This window comes from Perna viridis, chromosome 12 (genome assembly GCF_037379345.1).
Source record: "Perna viridis isolate PV_CMFRI_1.1 ecotype Kerala chromosome 12, ASM3737934v1, whole genome shotgun sequence".
Lineage (NCBI taxonomy): Eukaryota > Metazoa > Mollusca > Bivalvia > Mytilida > Mytilidae > Perna > Perna viridis.
Genome location: NC_142456.1, coordinates 1,620,773 through 1,630,586, shown reverse-complemented (window position 1 = coordinate 1,630,586; position 9,814 = coordinate 1,620,773). Strand labels below are relative to the sequence as shown.

The 9,814-nt window shown below is 32.3% G+C and overlaps 1 long non-coding RNA gene across 1 annotated transcript; it reads left to right on the top strand.

The window, feature by feature from the left end:
- Positions 1–2,684: 2,684 nt before the first annotated feature.
- LOC148600709 (uncharacterized) lies at positions 2,685–8,860 on the top strand. The gene is made up of 3 exons (XR_015917221.1): positions 2,685–2,833; positions 7,429–7,477; positions 7,881–8,860. It is a non-coding gene; the product is annotated as an uncharacterized LOC148600709 (long non-coding RNA).
- The last annotated feature ends 954 nt before the right edge of the window (positions 8,861–9,814 follow it).

The following is a 9,814-nucleotide window of genomic DNA, read 5'->3' as shown; positions in this document are numbered from 1 at the left end:
CATGATGCGGAAGCATGGAGAACCACGGTCATTACAGTGCAAAAAGCATAAACATCTGTTTGAGACGCATCCTCAATGTCCTTTGGCCACATACAATCAGCAACGAGAATTATTGGAAACAACACAAACAACCTGTAGACCAAGAGCTTCTACAGAGACGCTGGAAGTGGTAAGGGCACACACAAGGAAGCAAGCCACAAACCAACATCACGCCACAGGCCCTAACGTGGAACCCTCAAGGAAACGAGGTAGACAGCCGGAAAAGGGATTTTGGGGCAGACATGAACAAATTGGGAAAGAACTGGAGTTAACTGGAAACAGCCAAGGACATAGTGAAATGGAGACAGCTTGTAGGCGACCTTTGTCCTAGGAGGGGTAAGAGACAATGAATGAAAGATCTGATTTTGTCAGTATGCGCCTTCCCTCTTTCTGATTTTCAGTAACTTTGTTGCTTTCGTTATCAAGCATAACGTCAAAGGTCAGAAAGTAATAAAAAAACAAAGCCGAAAATAACAATTCATAAAAAATATGAACATAAAAAAAAACAAACAAAATGTACATTATAAAACTTAAGCGTCAGACTTTAGTCAATTATTAAAATGCTTTGTTTTACTCATGCCATCTTTTTTTTATCCATACTTCCGATTTGACAATGTAAACATTGTGATGTTGGATTACAAAGTGATAGAATTTGAACAATTCACATTTCATGGGAAACTTTATTGACCAACTGATTGTTTGTCACAAATCTTGTGTAAGTTATCGTTCCTACTAAATATTTGTTTATTTTAAAAATTGTGAGAAATTGCATTTTGTTTTTGTCAACACAGAATTTAAAAAATACAGCCATCTGTATTGTGTCAACAATCAGCCCTTAGCAACAAAAATGGCGGAATGATACAATAGAATTTCTCGTAAGGAGAATCAAAAATGGACTTGAACTGACGTCGAGCAAAGAAAAGAAACTTTAACAAAATTGACAGATGTTTCTCTACGTAAATATCTTTGATCCAATAGTTATTCAGGTATCCAACTATCATTACAATCATTTTAGCAAAGTATAGATATACGCTTACAAAGACTGATATTTAAGTATCAGGAAGTGTAGTTTTTACGTTCTTTACAATTGTTTAGACACATAACTAGCAGGTCTAAAACCAGGATGAAATCTAAACCAATCATATCCCCCCAAAAAAGTTCTAATAGCTATCTAAAACAAATTGAGATTGGTATTCATCTCCGATAGAAAAACAAACAATGCCCATTTAGACATAGCTCTGACTATTCAGCATATTGAGGAAAATCATATGTGATTAAACTATGATACTCTACAGCCACCATTTACTTCTCTATAGAATACCTGCTATATTTTTCTGTCCTATGAAGAAATTACCTCAGTTACGTGTTACGTAGGTTACTTTTAAGTGTGCACCACGGGCATTGAGGTCTTAATCTATCAATAAATGTAAAGGTAATTATACTGGAGTTCACCTCAGTCATTTTATTCATGTCGATCTGTACTACAACTATCATACAATTATTTCTCGTTTTTACCTCCGAGATCGAAATATTTCCATATCTATTTTTTCATATTATGATAGTTTTATATTTCTTTGACGATTGGTGAAGATATCTCAAGTCATTTTCCCTACATAAAGAAAAAAACATGAAAAATCCCCCCAAAAAAGCGATTTCTTTTTTTTTTTCGTTTTTTTGTTACCATGGCAACACAAAACTTATCGGTTCACTTTTTTGGCATTATATTGTAGAGCTCTGCAAACTCCACCACCACACTAATTTTTAAACTCTTGGCCACGTATGTTTCCGAGGCATCGCAATGTGATAAATTATTACCTATCCCCCTCTTTCGCCAAAGCGCCCCTCTTTTCAACATTTTCGTTTTTTGGTTGTGGTGAGGCCCAACTTCTCAGCAAGTTTCGTTCCAATCCCTCTATCAGTTTGCGGGAAAACGCGCGGACAAGTTCACCGGAAAAAAATATTAACAAATTGTAAATTGTGCTTGCAAGCAAGTCACGTAAATCCCCTCACGTACCCCGAATAGTCCCAGAACCCCCAAACCTTTGACATCTGCATATAATATTAAGCTAAAATAACATAATTTTTTGACAAATTGAACACTTTTTTATATTTTCTTATTATAGCTTAAATTATTTGATCTATATAACTGATTTTAACCTTTCAAGTTGCACTGTTTTGGTACATTCAAATTTGGAATGCGTACTTGTTGGTATGGCAGCTTCTAAGAAGTACTCTGCTAGTTATCCGCCATTACACTGAGATTCTCTGTATTTATACATACTGAAGAGCAGGATTCAAAAACTCCTGATAGCCAATACAAAATTACAATAAATAACAAAAGTTCAGGGTTCACTGTATTCCGTCAACAAAATTTCTCTCTTTATATTCCAAAACTTGACAGACTCGTCATTCCCACTGATTATACAATAGTTGCTATCCCTTCTTAATATAATAATACCAGAAGCTCAGAGGCCTTCCACGATCCCTGCTAAATTTTGTTCTTTAATTTTCAGTCTTTTTACATATCTTAACAAAATTGTTATAACATAGATTTGGTACTTTTACTCAATCATATAAGACCAGTGAAAAACAGATGCCGATTTAACTAGCGTAAGTATCGATTTAACCAGGTGCCGAAGTGACCATATCTGGCGCCGATTAAACCAGGTGCCGAAGTGACTAGAATTCATACAAACAGCATAACTGACAGCAAAGTGAAAGTAGGAAAATTGCGATTGAAAAGTACACATTTTGCTACAGTAAGAGTGTATGACACACAATTTACATTATCAAGGTAAAATATCAAGTTATTTAAAGGTAATAATTTCCTTTTATAGAACTATGAATTGTTATTTTAGTTTAAAAAAAAATGTCAAATATCTTATACATATATATATATGTGAGTACTCATCCCTAACATATCAATAGATAATTTTGAACTGTTTTCTAGTAAGGAAATTGTGCTCCACAGAAGGTTTTTTTCACTTAATGGATATTACATGTATGGATAAACTGAAGTATAAAATTCAAAATAAATATGATGTGACTGAGAACTTTAATAATAATTTGAAGCAAAGAAGCACATCCTAATTTTTACACGCATACAACAATGAAGGTTCATTAACAAACAACAAAGACTGAGCAAAACCTTAATAAAAGCTTGATTCCAGTAGAACAGCAGAAGACAGTTTCAGGCTGAGAGCAGCAGCACAATTGTGAAGGTTCATAGACCACATATAATAATCAGTGAATAATCAAGATGTGTGGTCTGCATCTTCAAAATTGATGCAGTTCTTCTCACTGCAGTAGTCAGACTGAAGCTGGCAAAAAGTTCCAGTTGTGACATTAGCATATGTGTATCCCAATGGTGAAAATTATTTTTAAAAACTTAACTGCAACATGTTAAGTTACAAAGCTGAAAGTTTAAGCAAGTTAACTTTCAAATAAAATGATGTTTAGCTTATTTTATTAAAGTATCAATTATGTATGCTCTCAATAAATAATGTCAATTTATGAATATTGAAGTTACACATAAATAAAGAATATGAAAATTACACATTTATATATGTGTACAATAAGTACTTCGATAATAACTTCATTATTTTTTTACTTGATCCTAAATATATACATGTATACTCATTAAATTATTTTTTTCTTTATAATAAATCATTTTTCATTTTCGAAATCAAATTTATTTTTTTATTAGTCCTTGAATTGTATGTGTACTAAAACATGAAAAGCCGATGACATTTATTTAATTAGTTTCCTTTTAAAGTGAATTTTTATCAAGACAAAAAAGGTATTGAAATATCTAAATTAGTGGCTCAAGATAAAACTTTACTTTATAACTATTTTGCCTTAAAATCATTATAACAACATTTCATTCGTTACAGTTTTGTTTTTACAACAAATAAATACAAAAATTCCCATTTCGCCTTAGTACCTGTAATTCACAGCTAAGGCGAAATGGGAAACACACCAATAATTTCAGTGAACGCTCCTTAGGGGGGTATTTTTGCGTATATAGAGGACAGTCGGTATGATAAAGTAAGTTGTCAACTTGCCATATATCAAATCACAGTCCTGTTAATCAGTCTAACTATGATATTACAGAGTAAGTTTGCGATTGTTACAAGTAAGGTTAAATCAATTCAAATAGTCGAAAAAAGTAACTGTGCAAAGTACCACATCGCAAAGATAGGGCATAACACAGATATTGGCTTTTTTATATCGTATACAGGATCTGTTTCGTCTGCCAATTTTTGTTTTATGTTTATGACATCATAAGGTGTAATACCACTTTTTCGGAAAGCAGTCGCCTGAACATATAAGAAAGTAGTTCGTAGTGACACGAAGTAGCTCCAATATTGCACCCTATCATTCTCCTTGTTTAGTAGAGGTATACAAACTTGGTGTCATCTGAAAGCTGAATGAATCAGTAATACTCTAAATGCTCTATTTAGTGTAGGGTAAAACAATTCTAAACAAAAAAATTACCGTTTTTTCTTAGAACGCACATAAGGTATGTTGATACTTTTATGAGAGATATGTAAAGGGTGACCATCATAATTATATCCCTGTAGCACCATCAGTACTAATGTAAAAAAAATTTTGAGCCTTATAAAAAGCTGAATTTAACATAGAAAGTAATGGAGACCAGAAATAGTGGTATGACACCATAAGCATTCGGGAGGGGAAATAACTCCGATTATACGCTCGCCAATATTACATACATCTAAAAACCAAATAATTAATTGAACAACATAAGACCAACGTTGCCGAAATATATAAGCTATTATTGTTATTATCGTGAAAAATATATGCTTACTTATCTGCTTTCTCGTTACGAAATGTAAATTAATTCCAATTTATAGTTGCCGGGGAATGGTACTTGGGTCTCTTTTGAAAGAGTAATCAAGGGAACCAAGGTTATAGAGGTAATCAAAAGAATGTAATCCATGGCCAAAGACGAGGCATGGAAAACAGACATACACAACAAAGAACATAAAGTAACTAAAATCTTGAAGAAATGTTTACACCTCTCAGTCACTTACGACATTCACTTTACCTGTTACAACATGAAAACAGGGACTTTAAATATATTTTGTGTTACTGTATTTTCAAGACATTGGTGTATTGGCCTTAATGTTCACATCTTTGCTTAATTCACTATAATTCAAGACTTATTTACGGGTTTGCTTTTTGTACTTGTAGTAAATAGAAGGGAGTTCAGTATTATCAAATAAACAGGAATAGTTTCCTTAACTGTATGGTCATTCAAAATACTAGCAATGTTGATAAAATCAAACCTTTCAATAATATATTTAATTTTTAGAAAATACTTTAAGTGATTTTCTGGATGATCAATTTTTGGTAAAAGTTTTGAATGACAGTAGGCAATTATAAATTGAACAGTTTCATATCTTCAATTGCTGAACGAAATTTTATTACATTCCTCTGGAATCCCGTGTAATCTAGTGACTGGTATTCAACACAGTTTGATGGCGGTCAATTTTTGTTGAAATTGTAATCAAGTATGTTTTTTTTTATTTCGATGTTTCGATTTATTGCAATTTAAACTGCCTTTTTTCAACAATAACAAAAACAAATGAAAAAAACGCCAGTATTGTCTCTCTGTTACCACATAAATTAACGTTTGAAATTAAGTTCATGTGTTGTGTCAATAACTGTTATTCTGCTATATGCAATTACTCGTTACATATTTTTTGTGCAATTTCTTAAGGCAGAGGTTTATTTTTCATGGGTTAAGTGTCAGTTTAATAAGCTAGTGGACATACTGCTTTTTTTATAATTAATTATTCGAATATCAAAACATATTTGTGAAAACAAATATTATCGGTGTTAATTCAATTTACTGAATAGGTTGTAGAAAATACATTTAAACGTCCATTTAACTTCAAGTTATATTAATAAATCTATCAAATGGCATGTATGTATTCATGTTATTATAAGTACCATGTGGTTGTCTTTGTCTCTACCTATTTAAATTTGATCATTTTGTTTATTGCTCCATGAAGTTGACTTCTGTATTTTATTATAATAGCTTTATGTTTCTACAATGTGTTCATTTATCTGTTTAAGACATTAGTCATATTTTAACATGAAACAAGAAAAGGTAGGTACGAACTTGTTTACCATAATGTTACTTCCAAGTATTAGTCTTCAACATTTTAATAATTATAGTGTTTGAAGTGTGTTCCATTCAAGTTTCCAAATTCATCAAAACATTGTTTGCTGTTTAAAACCGTGTCGAAACAGTGACTGACGTCGAACGACACAGCATTATTGCATAATTAGCTTTATTCATTAATCGAAGTAAAGAGAATAAAGAGAAGGAGTGTCGTACATGATTACTAGAAATTAGACTGATATACATGTACTAGAGTTCACATCATTTGGTGACAGGATACAAGTTTTACATTACTTGTCATAAAAAAGATAGAGTAAAACACAATAGCAGCAGATGTAAAGCTGGAATATCGGCAAAAAAAGACTATACATCAAAATTGCGCGATAATTCAGAGAAAAGAACGTTACCAGTAGAATAAAAAAAATCATATATACAAATATATATATATTGAAAACAATACACTTTACAAACACTATTGTACTTTTAAAAATGAAACCCCCCCCAAAAAAAAAAAAACAAAAAAACAAAAAAACAAAAAACAAAAAACAAAAACAAAAACAAAAAAACACAGGAGTGTGATGTGGTGTTCCAAATAGTATAAACATGTCCTGTTTAGTCAACGACCAATTGCAAAAGGGTACTACTAGATCCTTGAGATGGAAAATTCATATCAATTAAACTGGCGTACATACCCTTTCTCAACAACGGAAAGTCAGTTTACAAATCGCATCCACACCAGAAAAGGATCAATACTGATTTATGGATATATAATTTATGATTTATATACACAGCATGCCGGAGATGTTGGTCTAGTTTTACAAAGAAAGGGAAAGTATACTTTCGGAAGGTTAATTTCATAACACTTGTCATAAGTTTTGGTTTCAATCGTCATATCCCTTTATATGTAAAGAAATCAATTCCTAGAATGAGACAATTATCGCTGCTCCTTTATTTTTAAACACCGTATTATAAACATTACTTCATAAGGGACAAAATTGAGAGACTTTCTGGAAAATTCAATAAAAGAATGAAAGCAATTGTGTTGCATGTTCCAAATTCAAAAACTTATCATTAATCATATATATTATCATCTCTGTTAGTTCAAATGTTTTAGACGGTTTCGAGATTTCCCAAAAAGAATATTTTTTTGTTTATGGAACATATCATACTTGTATTTAGCACATAACCACTTACTTTTCTCAGTGAAATATAATCCTAATTTCATCTTTCGTTGGTAGGTAACGTCAAAGAATACCATACAGTTGTTTCCGATATCATAATTGTTCGGTAAGAAGGATTTTCTGTTCGTCAAACAATGAAATTTATCATTTGTGCATCTTATGTTAATATTAGCAAAGCCTAGCATTAAGACTTAGTTAAATTCAATGTCTAATATTTTTTGCTAATTTGAAAGTAACAATGAAGGACAATACCATCAAAAATAAAATTAAAAGCTCATTTTTTTATATATTTTTACCAACAACCGTAAGTGTGTGTTTTTTGTAACGCTTGAAAACAAGAAATATCAATATAGTACAAAACAGACTGTTTAAAGTTGGTAGTCTATAGGTGTAGTACATGTAACGGCAATTGAGCATCTTAAAATCAAGTTACTACTACAATGGCTGAAATAACATTTTGTCAGAGTATATCTAAAATATTAAGGCATAATATATGTTTACTCACGCAGGTAAATTTACAACGAAATGACGGAACCGGATACATACTGGAGACACCTCACAGCTCAAAATTGCATCATCGCTGTAATAACAGCTGATATATACCTTCGCCTTACATGTTTCTTAGAAACCATATTCAACGCTGTTATCCCAATATTTTCTCCGGTGTTTATTTTGGTTTTGTGTGTAATAATTTTTAACAGACATGACAGTGAAAATATTGCATTATTCTCATTTATTTTTTCATTTTGTATTGCGTTTAGTGTCATGGTAGTATTAGATGCTTTAAAAGAGTTGTTATGCTCTACAGATGATACAAACGACTATTTTGTTGTCTTTGTCTTTATTGTCTGTTTTATATTGTTAGTAACATATCTGCCCCTAATTAGCGCAGTGTTTGCAATATTTATTTACTTTGTATTCGTTGAAAATTGATTCATGACCTTCTAGATAATTTCGAAAAGTAGTTATCAGATGTAGATTAAGAAATAAATCACGGAAACTCTATTTTGGCATTGTTTTACCGCGTGACCATTTATTACATTGTTTTATCTCGAGGGATAGCGAGGGATTAAATTAGGACATAAATGGCAAGCCCGTGGTGAAACAATGATAAAAAATAGTTTCCGTGATTTATTTCGATTCTAATATGAGAAGTGTTTTCATAGACTACACGAAATCTTGGTCATGTGTTTATCACTTTATTTACCACGGCTTTTGTAACTGTATATAACATAATGTTAGGAATATGTTAATATACTTTATGTGATTATAGTAAGCTTACACTATTTCTACTGAGGACTAAGAATTCGTAATACTTACAGGTGTGATACACTGGTTCATGCCGGCATAACAGTTTACATATGAATGAATTTTGATGTAGATAAAACAATATAAACGTTTATTTAAATTTGATTTGTATATTTTTTGGTTGTTTTGTAGCTTTGAATTTTCTATGCAATTCCTATTAATTTGATTACATCATTTAAATTTTGCGTGCGTTTATTTCCAAATACAAGTCATCAACTCCATTATTTTTCCGGATTTCCAGTTCCTCTTGCTATTGTTTTCAACTCTTTTTTTTTTCGGTGTTTCCATTGTTCAAATCCCTAGTCATACTCAATATAAAAACTTGAAAGTCGTAGGTATCTGTACTTTACCTTGTATCAAAGCTTAATTACGGTAACAAAATAATTGCTGCCCTACCTGTGGTTGTAAAAGAGTAACCAAGGGAACCAAGGTTATAGCGGTAATCAAAAGAATGTAATCCAGGGACAAAGACCAGACATGGGAAACAGACATTCACAACGAAGAACATAAAGTAACTAAAATCATACATACAAAGTAACAAAAGTAAATGAGCAACTCGGACTCCACTAAAACCTGGGAGCATGGACCAGGTGCACCGGTAGGGTAAGCGTCCTCTGCTTTTCTAGAAACACCCGCGTGTTGCTCATAAAAAGTCAAGTCCGGGGTAGACAAACGAGGAAAGGAAAACTATGACCCGTTGAATACATCAGTTTTCATGGTGCTGATGGATACACCACAACGATCCACGAGTTCATGATGACGATCATAAAACTGTAGTGATGATTTCAATCATCAACATAACCCTGTCCCAGAATCCTATTTGTTAGAGTTCTAGCGCGATACAAAAAGTCTGCGTAGTTTCTGCAAGCTCTGGCATAACGTATGAGTTGTGATAGGAACACTCCATACGCAGGAGCCGAAGGGATGTTGCCACAGATGAAAGGAAAGTTAATAATTCTGAATGTAAAGTCATCACGTTTGTCGTAAAGTTTGGTCAATAGTTTTCCTTTACCATCGATTTCTAAGTGTAGGTCAAGATATGAGGCTGACTTCACAGTGCCTGTAGTATCCTTTATCTCAAGTTCTTTTGGGTAGATGCATTGTATCAAATATCCACAATTAGGATTGTTTAAAG